Here is a 14,310-nt window from a genome sequence, read left to right as displayed (position 1 = left end):
TGCCTGTGAATAGCCACTGCACTCCAGCCTGGGCAACATAGTGAGACCCCATCTCTAAAAAAACAAAACAAAAAACAGCAAAAAAATGAACATCATAGATGGTGATAAAGACATCGAATAAAATGACCACAACATTGTCTTCTCTAAAAAATTCGATGACTTATATATTTCTTAAAGTCTTTAACATCAAGACACTGTGGCTGACTCAGTTGGGAGAGTGGCTGCTGGGATTGGGTGATAGCAGAACGCCTCCCTGAGGAGGTGGCATATGAATTGAGGTGTGAATGGTAAGGAGTTGCTGGCCATGCAGAAACCCGGGAGTGGTGTTTAGGTGATGGGAGCAGCAACTGCAAAGGCCCTGAGGTAGGAACAAGCTTGTTTGTTGTGTCTGAGAGATTAGAAATAGTCACTGTGGCCAATACCCAGTGAGTTCCTGGAAGGTGGAAGGAGATGAGGTCCAAGAAGTCTCGAGGACTTTGTCAGCTATGAGAGGGTTTGGATGTTATCCTCAGGGCAATGGGAGGCTTAAGCTGGGGAGAGCTATGATTAAATTCAGTGGTTCTCAACCAGGGGCCCCCAGGGAACATTTGGCAATGCCTGGAGACATTTTCGGCTGTCACAATTAGGAAGGGGGAAGGTGCTACTGGAATCCAGTGGGTAGAGGACGGTGATGGTACTAAACAACAAACATGTGTTGAACCCAAAATGTCAACAGTGCTGAGGTCTTTCTTTAAAAGTTCATTCTGCATTGTTGGTGGGGATGTAAAATGGTGCAGCAGGTGTGGTGTTTCACACCAGTAATCCCAGCACTTTGGGAGGCCGAGGCGGGTGGATCACCTGAAGTCAGGAGTTCGAGACCAGCTTGGCTAACAAGGCCAAACCTCGTCTCTACTAAAAATACAAAAATTAGCCAGGCCTGGTAGTGGGTGCCTATAATCCCAGCTACTTGGGAGGCAGAGACAGGAGAATCTCTTGAACCCGGGGGCGGAGGTTGCAGTGAGCCAAGATCGCGCCACTGTACTCCCAGCCTGGGAGGAAGAGTGAAACTTCATCTCAAAGAAAAGAAAAAAGAAAAGAAAAACAGTATGGCAGTTCCTCAAAAATTTTAAAATAGAATTTACTTATGATCCAGCAATATCACTTCTGGGTATATATCCAAAAGCATTGAAAGCGAGGTCTCAGAGAGATATTTGTACACCCATATTCATAGTGGCATTATTCACAATAGCCAAAAGGTGGAAACCACCAGAATTTCTGTCAATGGAAGAATGAATAAACGGAATGTGATATACACACCATGGGCAGTTATTCAGCCTTAAAAAGGAAGGAAATTCTGACACAGTCTACACCATGGATGAGTACATTATGCTACGTGAAATAAGGACAAACACTGAATCAATACACTTATATGAGGTACCTAGAGTACTCAACTTTATAGAAACAGAAAATAGAATAGTAGTTGTTAGGGGCTGGGGGAAGGGAGAAATGAGGAGTTACTGAATGGATACAGAGTTTCGGTTTTGCAAGATGAAAAAGTTCTGGCTTGGCACAGTGGCTCACGCCTGTAATCCCAGCACTTTGGGAGGCTGAGGTGAGCAGACCACAAGGTAAGGATCTCGAAACCAGCCTGGCCAACATAGTGAAACCCCATCTCTACTAAAAATACAAAAATTAGCTGGGCATGGTGGTGCGTGCCTGTAGTACCAGCTACTCAGGAGGCTGAGGCAAGAGAATCGCTTGAACCCACGAGGCGGGGGTTGCAGTGAGCAGAGATCACGCCACTGCACTGCAGCCTGGGCGACAGAATGAGACTTCATCTCAAAAAATAATATTCTGGAGATTGGTTGCACAACAATATGAATATACTTACCGTTACCGAACTGTACACTTAAAAATGGTTAAGATGGTAAATTTTTCACTATTTGTATTTTATCACAATGAAAGAAAAAAGATCTCTGGCTACTAGGTGGAGAATGGACTGTTGAGTTGGTACTATGCAAGCAAGGTTACTGGTTAATAGGTTATTGCAGTGATTCAGACTAGAGATGATGGCTTGGATGTGGTGGTTAGTAACGAGATACCTGGGCAGATTTAAGGTATCTTGTGGTGGTGGAGACAAGAGGACCTGCTGCTGGTCAGGACCTGGGAATTAGGTGATATGCTTAATTCCCTAATATGCCTAATACCTAATAGGTATTAGGATTAGGTCACTCATCTGATAAATGGCAGAGCTGGGGCTTGAATGCTTGGCTGCCTCTTAAGCTCACACTCTCACTTCCTTTCCAAACATCCGCCCTTCCAACATCGTCTCTCTGGACTAGATATCTCACTGGGACAGCATTTGCTGCCACTTTGGTCTGTTTCATGCTATTGGGCAAATGGTAACGACTTCACAAGAGTGACTTCTAAAAAATGGCATGATATATATTTCTCAAAGCCATCAGCTTTAAAACACAGGTTTTATTTCAGATTATTGCATACTGAGCTGAGGTTTCTGCCAGCCGCTCACCATTACACCATATCCTTTGCAATTGTGCTTTTGCATGGCTTTGTCATGGAGGCACACGGGAATGTGGTTTTATGTACACCCTGTGGATGGGATCACAGAGATTATTTGAGCTGCCAGCTGAGACTCTTCCAACACTGCAGAATACCTGGCCAGGGGGCAGCCAGCAGGTTTGTTTACACCTCTGTTCCTTAAAGTTCAGGTTGCTAGGAAACCAGACAAACATTACCAAAAAGGCTGTCTGAGGTCACCGGAGGCCCAGCTTGTGTTAATAGCCACAAATTGCAATTAAGCTTCCCTGGTTGCCAAGGTCTTCTGAAGAGGCTGAGAGTGCACCGGTTGCATTGTGTGGCCAGTTTGTTCTTTCTCTCTTGGACTTTTCCTTACCTGGCCCAAGAAAAGGCTCTCATGCAGGCAATAAAGGGAGGCTGGTAAAATCTTAGTCTGATGATCTCAGCCATTATTCAGGGTGTGATTGGATTTCAACAAAGCAGAAAGCTTCTGCTATCTCTGAAGAATACATATGTGCAACAAATGATGGTGTCAGCAGTGTGTGTGTGTGTGTGTGTGTATGTGAGTGTTGGGTAGGGAGGGTGAGTGGAGAAACTTAACCACCTCTTCAAGAGGTATTTTTAAGGACTTCCCCTCCCTTTTTCTTAATGGCTGAGTCATAGTAATTGATGCTGCTGCTATAAAGCAGGTGTTCTCAAACTGTGGTCCTCAGATCGGTAGCATCAGCATCACCTGGGAACTTGTTAGGAATGCAGATTCTCAGGCAGCACCCCAGACATTCTGAATCAGTCACTCTGGAGGTGGGGCCAGCAATCTGTTTCAACAAGACCGCAGGGGATTCTGATGTGTGCTCAAGGTGGAGAGCCACGGAAAACTCTAGTCCCTGGAATCTAGCATTTACCAACTGAGTGACCTTGGGCAGTTTATTTCTAGTCCACGAGCCTCAGCCTACCGTGATGAGATATTACATGCCCAGCACCTGGCATATGTCAGAGATGCTGAATTGATCCTTTGCCAATAAAACAAGCTTCATAGCAGCCTATGATTTGTTAGCTAGTAGTTGGAGGTAAACTGTGTTCAAAAAGAAGTTGCTTCTGGGAAAACTGAAGATTACTGTTTTGATGTGTCCTTTCTTATCTCCAGATCTGAATCACTGCACTTCTTCCACGATTCAGACTCTCCGCTTCTCAGAAAAAAGGAAGCTGGGTCACAGCATCTGTTCTTCCTGTTGCTCAAGGTGCCTAATTGAACTCGTAGTGACTTTGCACACAGAAGGTCAGGAAGACAGAAGGGTCCTCCCCTTCCTCATAGCCCCTCAGGTCTCGGAAACCCCTGGATCCATAGTCAGATGCCCTCCCCCAGGAGACTGATCATTCCTAAGATGTCTAGGAACCAAGACACATCCCCCAGGGGCAGCTGCTCCTTCACCACCCAGAGACACTGCCACTTACCCTGGGGGACAGTCTTTAAAGACCAATCTGTAACTAGGCTGAGGTTTACAAGTTTCCTTGCGCCCCACCCAAACTCTGAGGCAAAGGTTATTGGTGGCAAGCAAGAGAAAAGAGAAATTATAGGTAACTCCTCCCAGGCCACCAAGCACCGTTTGCTCTTCACCTCTTAACTCAGGATGGAATACTGAGATTCTAGAAATAGTGACTACCAGGCAATCATTATGCGCCAGACAGATGCTAAGTGCCTTCTATATATCACCTTATTTAATTTTCATGACGACTCCCAAAGAAGACTTTATCCTCATTTTACAGATGAGGAAATGGAGGCACAGAAATATTCAGCATTCTGTGGATGCCTATGGTCTCATAACTAGAATTGTAGTGGAGGCGGGATTCATATGCTGGAGGGGCAGAGCCAGGGATGCCACCTCCCAGGCTATGTGATGCTGGCTGCTGTTGAGTTGTTGTTGTTTTTATTTCCTTCCTTCCTTCCTTTCTTTCCTTCCTTTCCTTCTTTCCTTCTTTTCTTTCTTTTTCTTTCTTTCTTCCTTCCTTCCTTCTTTCCTTCTTTCCTTCCTTCCTTCCTTCCTTCCTTCCTTCCTTCCTTCCTTCCTTTCTTTCTTGACAGAGTTTCACTCTTGTTGCCCAGGCTGGAGTACAATGGTGCCATCTCAGCTCAATGCAACCTCCTCCTCCTGGATTCAAGGGAATCTCTTGCCTCAGCCTCCCAAGTAGCTGGGATTACAGGCATGCAACACCACACCAGGCTAATTTTGTATTTTTTAGTAAAGATAGGGTTTCACCATGTTGGTCAGGCTGGTCTCAAACTCCTGACCTCAAGTAATCCACCCACCTCGGCCTCCCAAAGTTCTGGGATTACAGGCATGAACCACTGTGCCCAGCTTGTTTTTATTATTTTTCTTAAAGCATGGCATGAAATTTAAAAATATGGTACGCTTCACAAATTTGCATGCCATCCTTGAGCAGGGGCCATGTGAATCTTCTCTGCATCATTTCACTTTTAGTATATGTGCTGCTGAATCGAGCACTGCTGTTGAGTTTTGATGGCTCAACATCCTTGTACAACCTGGGCGTCAGGGGACAATTGAAGCGGCTGTGGTCTTAACCTTGGTTATGCATGGGAATTGCCCAGAGAGTTTTTAAAAAATATTCACATCTGGGTCCTCCCCAGAATTTCTGATGTCATTGCATTGGGTTGTGGATTGGGCTGTGGGAGTTTTGAAAGCTCTTCTGATGATTCCAACAGCAGCCGGAATGAAGATACTCTGCCATAGACCTGAATGAGGCTTCAGAGTCTTGCAGGCCCCTGGGTGTGTGCAAATGGGTGGCCGCCCTGTTGATGGAGATTTGGCCTTTATTTTTAGGCCCTTTCTGATGTAATCTCCTTTTCACAAACAAACAAACATAAAAATAAACCTCATCCAGTCCCCAAAGCTTTCCATGTTGGAAGCTGGCATTTCTACAAGCCTGAAGGGAGAGGGAAACTTTGCGCCTTTCAGAAGAAAGTCTGACTTTGAGGAACACATTTGACCAGCATCTCTTTCAAGTCTGTCTTTCCGGATATTAACAGCCCCTTTTTCCCCAAACATAGAAATAATACATTCTAAATACATCAACCTGTTTTCTACAAAAGCTTCGTATGTATTGTAAGGTTTAAAGTACCCTGATTTGGTAATAAATAAGTAGCATGTTTTTATTTTTTAAATAAACACCCCCAGAATTTATAAATCCAAGGGAGTATTTTGCTCCTCAAATAAATCTATTTGAGAATCTGTAAGAGAGGCCTGTTGTAATGATGTGATCACTCAACACTGAATGGGATTTTTCTTCCAGAATTGCCTTAGAACTGCATTAATAACAGACATCCCAAGGTGATTTTAATCATTGCTCTGCTCTTTGATCAAACTGGATTTACTTCATTCTTTGATGACTTTATTTCCCCAATGTGGCTCTGGAAAAGTCTAACAATTTTTTTTTTTTTTTTTTTTTTTGAGGAGAGTTTCGCTCTGTCACCCAGGCTGCAGTGCAGAGGCACGATCTTGGCTCACTGCAAGCTCCGCTTCCCTGGTTCATGCCATTCTCCTGTCTCAGCCTCCGGAGTAACTGGGACTACAGGTGCCCACCACCATGCCCGGCTAATTTTTTGTATTTTTAGTTGAGACGGGGTTTCGCCGTGTTAGCCAGGATGGTCTCGGTCTCCTGACCTTGTGATCCGCCTGCCTTGGCCTCCCAAAGTGCTGGGATTACAGGCTTGAGCCACCGTGCTCGGCCAACAATTTCTGATATTCAAATTATCCTAAGAGAATTAATGCAGGAACAGAAAACCAAATACCACATGTTCTCACTTATAAGTGGGAGCTAAGTGTTGAGTACACATGGATATAAAGATGGGAGTAATAGACATGGGGAACTACTAGAGCGGGGAGGCTGGGAAGGGGCGAGGGTTGAAAAACTACCTATTGGATCCTATACCTGGGTGATGGGATCATTTGTACACCAAACCTCAGCAACACACAACTTACCCATGTAACAAACCTGCACATGTACCCCCTGAGACTACTATAAAAGTTGAACAAAAAAATAGGAAATGTTTCTAAATAGAACATTTCTCTAGATTTTTCTAGAGAAAGATCCTGAGGACTCATTGTTCAGTGAGTTGTCCTAAATCCTTTTTTGGAATGGTGTTGGTGAGTGGGGAAGGACAGGTAAGTAGAATGACAGCTGGTTACATTGATGGTGCTGGTCTTTTGAGTTCATCTGGAGATAAAGTTCTAGCCCCATTAAATCATCAAGCAACCTGGCATCATTACTGAACCTCCTTTGCTTCAGTTTCATCAGCTGTGAAATGGGGACAAGAACATCTCATGATTGTTTCATGATTATTTCCAGAATGTCTGTAAAGCACATGGTACACAGTAGATATTTTAAATGGTAAACTATTATGATTTAATGAAGACATTGCCTGATGTCTTTTCATTTCATCATTTCCTTGACGAACTTTTTCCTGAATACCTGTTAAATACAGAACAGATAGAAACCAAGTAAAATCTTGGCCTCTGACGTTTGAGACTCACATTCATTTGTGCAAAGAGCCAACGAATGTTTATGGAGCTCCTACTCTATTCTGGGCCCTTCTAGGTCCACGTGCTAGGAGGGTTCAGAGCAGAGGAATCCCATTGCAGACACCCACACATTTGCATCTGGAGTTGACAAAGTCAGCCAGGTGGGGTGGCTACAGCAGGCTTATACCTGTAGAGGGGATAAGGCCCTTCAGGTGAGCCCACTGAGGAACAGAACTTCTGGGGGTCACTAAAAGACCTCCTCAGCCAGGGACGCTGCCACTCACTTCAGTCCCTCAAGTTAGGGGGAAGGAGGCTGGAGGCTGTCACCTGTCACAGGCAGGTAAGCCTGACAAGTGGACATGGGCCTTTTCTTTTTTTGAGACAGAGTCTCTCTCTGTTGCCCAGACTGGAGTGTAGTGCTGTGATCTTGGCTTACTGCAACCTCCACCCCCCCCCCCGAGAATCGCTGAGGCAATTCTCCTGCCTCAGCCTCCAGAGGAACTGGGACTACAGGCACGCACCACTGTGCCCAGCTAATTTTTATATTTTTAGTAGAGATGGGGTTTCACCATTTTGGCCAGGCTGGTCTCGAACTCCTGACCTAAAGTGATCCTCCTGCCTTGACCTCCCAAAGTACTAGGATTACAGGTGTGAGCCACTGTGCCTGGCCAATGTGGGCCTTTTCTAAATTGGGATTTGGGGTGCAGTAACTTATTTGCCTTCACTGGAGGTTTGCAAGTGCAGCCGAAGGGAGCCCTGGTTCTGTGCCAGCCTCTTTTTTTATTTAATTTAATTAATTAATTTATTTATTTTGGAGATGAAGTTTTGCTCTTTTTGCCCAGGCTGGAGTGCAATGACATGATCTCAGCTCACTGCAACCTCTGCCTCCCAGGTTCAAGTGATTCTCCTGCCTCAGCACCCAAGTAGCTGGGATTACAGGCGTCCACCACCACGCCTGGCTAATTTTTGTATTTTTAGTAGAGACAGGGTTTCACCATGTTGGCCAGGCTGGTCTCAAACTCCAGACCTCAGGTGATCTGCCCACCTCAGGCTCCCAAGGTGCTGGGATTACAGGTGTCAACCACCGTGCTTGGCCCACCAGCCTCCTTTTTAAACCATTATTAAGTTCTCTCTTTTCAGGCAGGTGTCTGCTGGGGTTCTGACAGATATTTCCTCTGACCCATATGATGAATTGTGTCCAAGGGTAATAGATCAAGGAGAAAAACAAACCCACACACCAACAAAAGGAAAGAAACATCTTGTAGTTTATCAGATTTAAAGATGTCTCAGTTGTGTCTCATGGGTATGTTTTCCTTGATTTTCACAGGGATCCCATGAGCTTGGCAGGAGTGTGTGATCTCACTGCATAGGTACAGACACAGCACTAATGGAGGCTGAGCACAGATGGCAGAACTGGAGACAAGCTCCCGGGAACCCAGGTCCCTGGGAGGTGGCCCTGGCCTGTGGGGTGAGTCTGTATTTCTCTCTGCATCAGAAGCTCCTCCTTGGAAATGTGGCTGTTGTGATGCTGTTTGCCTTTTTGGTTCCAATTCTCTGGTTACTCTTCACAACTGCCCTATGCTGAGATGTCTAGCTGTCTCAGTTCTGCTTGAGAACTGAGAAGGGCTTGTTGGCCCAGCTTGGGCCAGAGTTTTAAGGGGAAGGAGGATGAGTCTGGGGTATAATATTGGGGTCACAAGAAGCTGAGTAGGATAAAGATGAGACCTAGAAGGACAGCAAGGGGTCTCGGGTATTAGGAGAGAACCCTTCTACACAACTTCTTAGCTGGGCCTGTGTGTGTGTGTGTGTGCGTGTGTGTGCATGTGCGTACACTCACAGAGCTTCTGCTGCTGTTGCTAGGGTATATTATTCCTTCACAGACAAATCCCAAGTCCAGTCAGAAGACATTTGTGAGCTCCTTGGAGTTCCAGATCCAGGACAGGTTAGCTCAAAAGCAGAGTTGGTTTGTTCAATGCGCTCCTCCTTGTTTACTTCTACAGGAGGAGGCTTTCCTTGAGCTTATGGAAAAAGGTGAAACAGGGCCCAGGTTCTGCTCGGGCTTCCCCTTCTCATGGGGTAATAGACCAGCTGGAAGCAGGTAGAAGCCACTCCAGTCTTATGAAGGGTGCCTTGTTTCTCGGTGTTGCACAAGATCCCTGACCCAGGGAGTCAGAAGGCCCGGGTTGAGGGCCTGCCCTGTCCCCCTGCCTTCCTGCACTTGGGAAGGGCCTTACACCCTTCTGCATGTCAGTGTCTTGCTCTTCCATGGACATCATAACCCTTGTCCTAGCTCCCAATTCTGAGGATCCAATAAAGCAATGGAGGATGAGCAAAGACACTGAGAAAATCAAGGCTTTCTCATTCAGCATCATAGGTTTCACTCTATGAACAAACAGAATAGAAGCTCAGCTTTTCTTCCCTCAGTGATGATGCCAGAATTGATCATATTTGCTTCTGGATTTGAGACTGGTGTACTTGAGCATTGGAAGCTGAACAAGACTTTCCTATGTGACTTGGGTCGTATTTGCTTCAGTAACTATCCTGCTCTCCCTACACCTCCGCATGCCTGTCCTCATCCAGAGTGTCTGTCATTGGTTTTAACCCTTCAGAATAGCCGCCTGGTGCTCCAAGGTGACATGATGGGTGTGCAGCCCTCCTTGCTCGCTGATAACTTGCCTGCTGAGTTTTTCTAGGATGGGTACTCATTAACGCTTTCTAACCATCTTGCAAAGGAACAAGTCTGAAGCAGGGTGTTGATTGTGATGGGGTTTGATGCATAACTTGTGTGAACAATTACAGAAGTGACAAGTTGTTTTCTTTCCTCTTTTCTTAAAATGGCTAATTTGGGCAAAGAAGAAAAAAAAAATCCAAGTCTCTAAGATTTGAAAGAGTGCTTGCCCGGTCTTCTTCCTGGAGGAGCAAATGAGAGAAGTGAAGTATTGCCACCCATCTGCTGGGTTGAATGAGAACCTTGGCAGGCTGCCATGCCTTGAATGTCCCTTGGGCCCCAGTGACTGAGACTTATTAGGGTAAGGTTGGAAGAGAGGGGCTCAGGACGGTCACTATATTTGTAGCTTGTAACAGTCCTAACTGGAAGGTTGACTAAGTTGAAACCATATAATCTCATTCATAAAATGGGGATACTTAAGCTGAATAATTTCTGAGATCCTTTTAGTTTGACTTAGTTTAAATTGTTTGATTTTAAGAGGAGAATGAGAAATTCAAATTTTACAGAGGTATTTCTGATCCATTTGGTCTTATATCCACAAGATAGACATATGGACTTCGAAGAACTTCAAAAAAAGAACAGGTTTCTACATTATCTAGTTGGTAAGGATAATCTAATATAGTCCCATAATGCACATGCTCAATTATTATATAAACACTTACTGAGAAAATATATGGCTACCAGTGTCTAGACGGGGTCCTGCTCTTTTCCTGTTTGCAATAAAGCTGAGAAGAATTCATACACATAAGAAAAAGAACACATGGAAAATTGATTAAATGCCAAAGCAGAAGTAAAAAATGGTATGAGACTCTAGAGGAATGAACGGAAGCATTTGACTTGCAAGAATGAGGAAGCTGACTCAGAAGATGGGCCTTAGAGAATGAAAATTATTTCTGTTCTATTAGAGAGAATGGAGGAAATGATTCCAGGCAGAGGGAGCATGCGAGCAAAAACAGGGAGGCCTGGAAACACATGACTTATTCAGGTCCCAGTGAGGCATAAGCAGAATGAAGGGGTTGGGTGATGAAAATACTGGCAAGGAGTTAAATATTAATCAGATTATGGAGACCTTGAAGGTCAGGTAAATACAGACACATATGCACTAGGGGAATTACTTGTTTATATCTGTATTTAATTATACATGATTATTACCAAGTGGCATTATTAGCAAGAGGAATTGATTTGGGTGAGACTGGAGGCAGAGGCCAGTCAGAGAGATCTGTTGTTTTGGGAGAGTTATACTGTGGGCCCAAGCTGGGGGAGGATCGAGCATGTGTAGAGGGCTTCAGAGTCTGTTAACACCTTCCTGTACAGCTGTTACTATCATAACTGGTCCACCAAGTCATGCCAGTAGAAATGTAGTATGAGTAATTCCATTTACAATGAGGAAAATGAGGCTGAAAGTGGCTAAATGACTTTTCCAAGGTCACCCAAGAACTTGATCCATCGTCAAATGTATTGTCCACCAAGCAATGGAAAGCAGGGGAAGGGACGTCTGCACCCCCACCAGCATCATCCAACCCTTCTCTATGTCTGGCCTGAATGGCAACGATAGTCTCCCAGGGGGGTCTTCTCATGTGCACTCTGCCCGTCTTCCATCTCCACTCCAGCCCCGGCCCATCAGAGCCTCTCCATGAGACAGGACACATTTTTTCAAAACGTTTAGACCCATTACCCTCTTGCTTAAACTCTTCAGCGGTTTGCCATTGCTCCTAGATAAAAGCAAACTTCACTGTCCCTCCAAGACCCTGCATGGCTGGGCCCTGCCTACATCTTCAGCCTTATCCCTCTTTTGACTTTCATCCCACCAGCTACTTTGAGTGCACCTTCTTCCTTCCACCACTGGGACTTTGCACAGCCCCTCTGTCCAGAATGTTCCTTCCTTCCTTTTGGCCAGGGGACCCCTTATTCACCTTCCAGATCTCAAGTCAAACATTAACTTCTCAAAGATGCTTTCAGCTCGCCCCAACAATGAGATCAAACACTTACTACAGGTTCTCATAGAAGCCTTTGCTTCTCTTCCTTGGCAGTTGATATGGTTGTAATTTTGCAGTGGGGTGTGTGTGTGTGTGTGTGTGTTTGTGTGTGCATACATGTGTTTGGTGAATGCCTATTTTCCCCACTAGGACTATAAAGCTCTCAGGTTTCCAGACCTTGAATACTGACTGGCACAGAGTGGGCACATACCATTTGTTGAATAAATGAACAAATAATGGAAGAGACTTTGTTTTTATTATCTACTGTAACCCCCCAGTGACTCATTTGGTGCTTGGTTACAGTAGGGACCAGCTTAAGGAATGAAGAGGTGATAAAAGGAAGGGAGGGAGCTAGAGAAGAAAAGGAAAAGAGAGGAGAAGATGGGGAAGGGAGGGAAAAGGAGGTGAGGAGAGGAGAAGAGGAAGATTTTCAAGGCTGAAGGGGCTGTGGAAAAGGGAAAGTTATTTTTGCCAAGAGGGAGGGTTAGGGTGACCAAATCATTCTGGTTTGCCTGGGACTTCCCGTTTCTGAAAGTCCTGCATCCCTGGAAACGCCTCAAGCTTGCCCTGCATGACAGCAGACAGAGCAGAACTGGGTGCACAGCATGGAGCCACTGCAGGCCCCACCTGAAATCTGAACCTCATGGAATCGGCCCACAGATGCAGATCAGCCTGGGCATTTCACCTTGCTTTGGTCTCTAGGTCCTGGTGAACCAGTGTCCCCAAGAACCAGGGAAAGAGATGATGCATACAACAAGAAATGGGTCCCTTGCTACTTGCTTGGGAAATCTGGAAGTGGGTTATTTAATCAAGGGAAAGGGTAGGACTGCATAGGAAGTTGTGTCTGGAGGAATGATACGATCTCCTCATTAAGATGTCCTCCAGCACTGCAATTTAAAAGGGTACATGGAGCTGTGTGAGATCGTGGATAGCTACTGTCCCCAACTGCCTATCATATAAAGTTATTGTGATGATCAAATGAGATGATGCAGGTACCAGTTGGAGTCTGGGACTCTCTGATGGCCTCAGTAAGTGGTAGATGTGTTGCTGTTGTTACTATTAGTACATGGGGGCAGTCGAGAGGCACCCTTGCCTAGAGGTTCAGAATATGGACTACGGTGTCAGCATATGAGGATTAAACCCTGGCTCTGCCCCTCTCAAGCTGCATAACCTTAGGGAGTTACCTTTTTTTTTTTTTTGAGACAGAGTCTGTGGTGCCCAGGCTGGAGTGCAGTGGCGCAATCTCTGCTCACTGCAACCTCTGCCTCCCAGGTTCAAGCTATTCTCCTGCCTCAGCCTCCCAAATAGCTGGGATTACAGGTGCACACCACCATGCCCAGCTAATTTTTGTATTTTTAGTAGAGACGGGGTTTCACCATGTTGGCCAGGCAGGTCTTGAACTCCTGACCTCAGGTGATCTGCCCACCTTGGCCTCCCAAAGTGCTGGGATTACAGGTGTGAGCCACCGCACCAGGCCAGGGAGTTACGCTTTAGCTTGCTTTCCTCACCTGTGAAATGGAGATAATACCAGGACGCACCTCAGAAGGTCCTTGTGAGGATTAAATGAGTGAGTAGACGCAAAGCCTTTGGAACAGTGGCATTGCAAGTGCTCCCATGTACCCATTTTTTTATGCCTAGTGGTAAACCCTCAGGCTCTGCAGACAGATTGCCTGGGTTCCAATTCCGGGTCTATGTGATCTTAAGTTAATTTGCCTTTTTGTGTTTAAATTTCCCAGCTATAAAATGGGAATTAGAATAGTACTGACTTCACAGGGTAGTTCCTAAGATTGAATGATATGATGGATGTAGCACCATAAGTATTAGGCATTATTGTTATTGTTTTCCACTGGTAGATCATCTCCCATGCAGATGACTAGAACCAGCCTTGGGTACAATGCTGACCCTGGGATACTGGGTTTCCCAACCCATGGTCCCCTTTTCTCCCACTTGTGGGGCCCTTTGCATCTCAGGAAATGCTTTCTGATGGACATGTCCACCTTGGCAGGAACTAAGTCTCTGTAGTGTGGTGTGTGCTTCCTGTAGGCAGGAGCACTCTGCCCCTTTGAGGACAGAGAGGGCAGAGCAGGAAGGGGAAGCAGTGCAGGGTCCCTGAACCTGGTGCTGGTGCAGGCTGACAGATTCTCTCTGTGCAAACCCAGCCCAGAAAATACTTATGAAGGGAGTCAATCAAGTTCATTGCCGGTGGGGCTGGAGGGACCTTCTCATCTGCTTTTTAAGGATAGCTTGCCATGCTCCCAGTTTTCTTTTCCCTCTTCCTGCTCTCATCTGATGTTTGGTATCTTCTTACTTCTCTTTAGGTGCCCTTTGGCCTCTGCTGGATGCTCTTGCTGGCCTGAACTTGTCTGGCAGTGTTTCAAGATGGAGGTGAAAACCAGATTTTCCAGGGTTCCCAGACAGAATTTCTGACCTCTCAGGCTTAGCCCTTCTACAGTCACAGCATATGTGAGGCAGAATTTCCAAGGCAGCTCAGATTCCAGATAGACCTTTTGTCTGCATGAGTACTTGACACATGCCTTGATTTGCAGTTCAGAAA

At 45.6% G+C, this 14,310-nt stretch overlaps 1 non-coding gene across 1 annotated transcript; it reads right to left on the bottom strand.

Annotated features, from left to right (window-relative positions):
• Positions 1-4,911: 4,911 nt before the first annotated feature.
• Positions 4,912-5,018, bottom strand: LOC112440704 (U6 spliceosomal RNA). The gene has a single exon (XR_003028724.1). It is a non-coding gene; the product is annotated as a U6 spliceosomal RNA (small nuclear RNA).
• Positions 5,019-14,310: the final 9,292 nt, after the last annotated feature.

Source organism: Pan paniscus, chromosome 7 (genome assembly GCF_029289425.2).
Source record: "Pan paniscus chromosome 7, NHGRI_mPanPan1-v2.0_pri, whole genome shotgun sequence".
Classification (NCBI taxonomy): Eukaryota; Metazoa; Chordata; class Mammalia; order Primates; family Hominidae; genus Pan; species Pan paniscus.
This window is presented reverse-complemented; position numbering and strand designations above follow the sequence as displayed.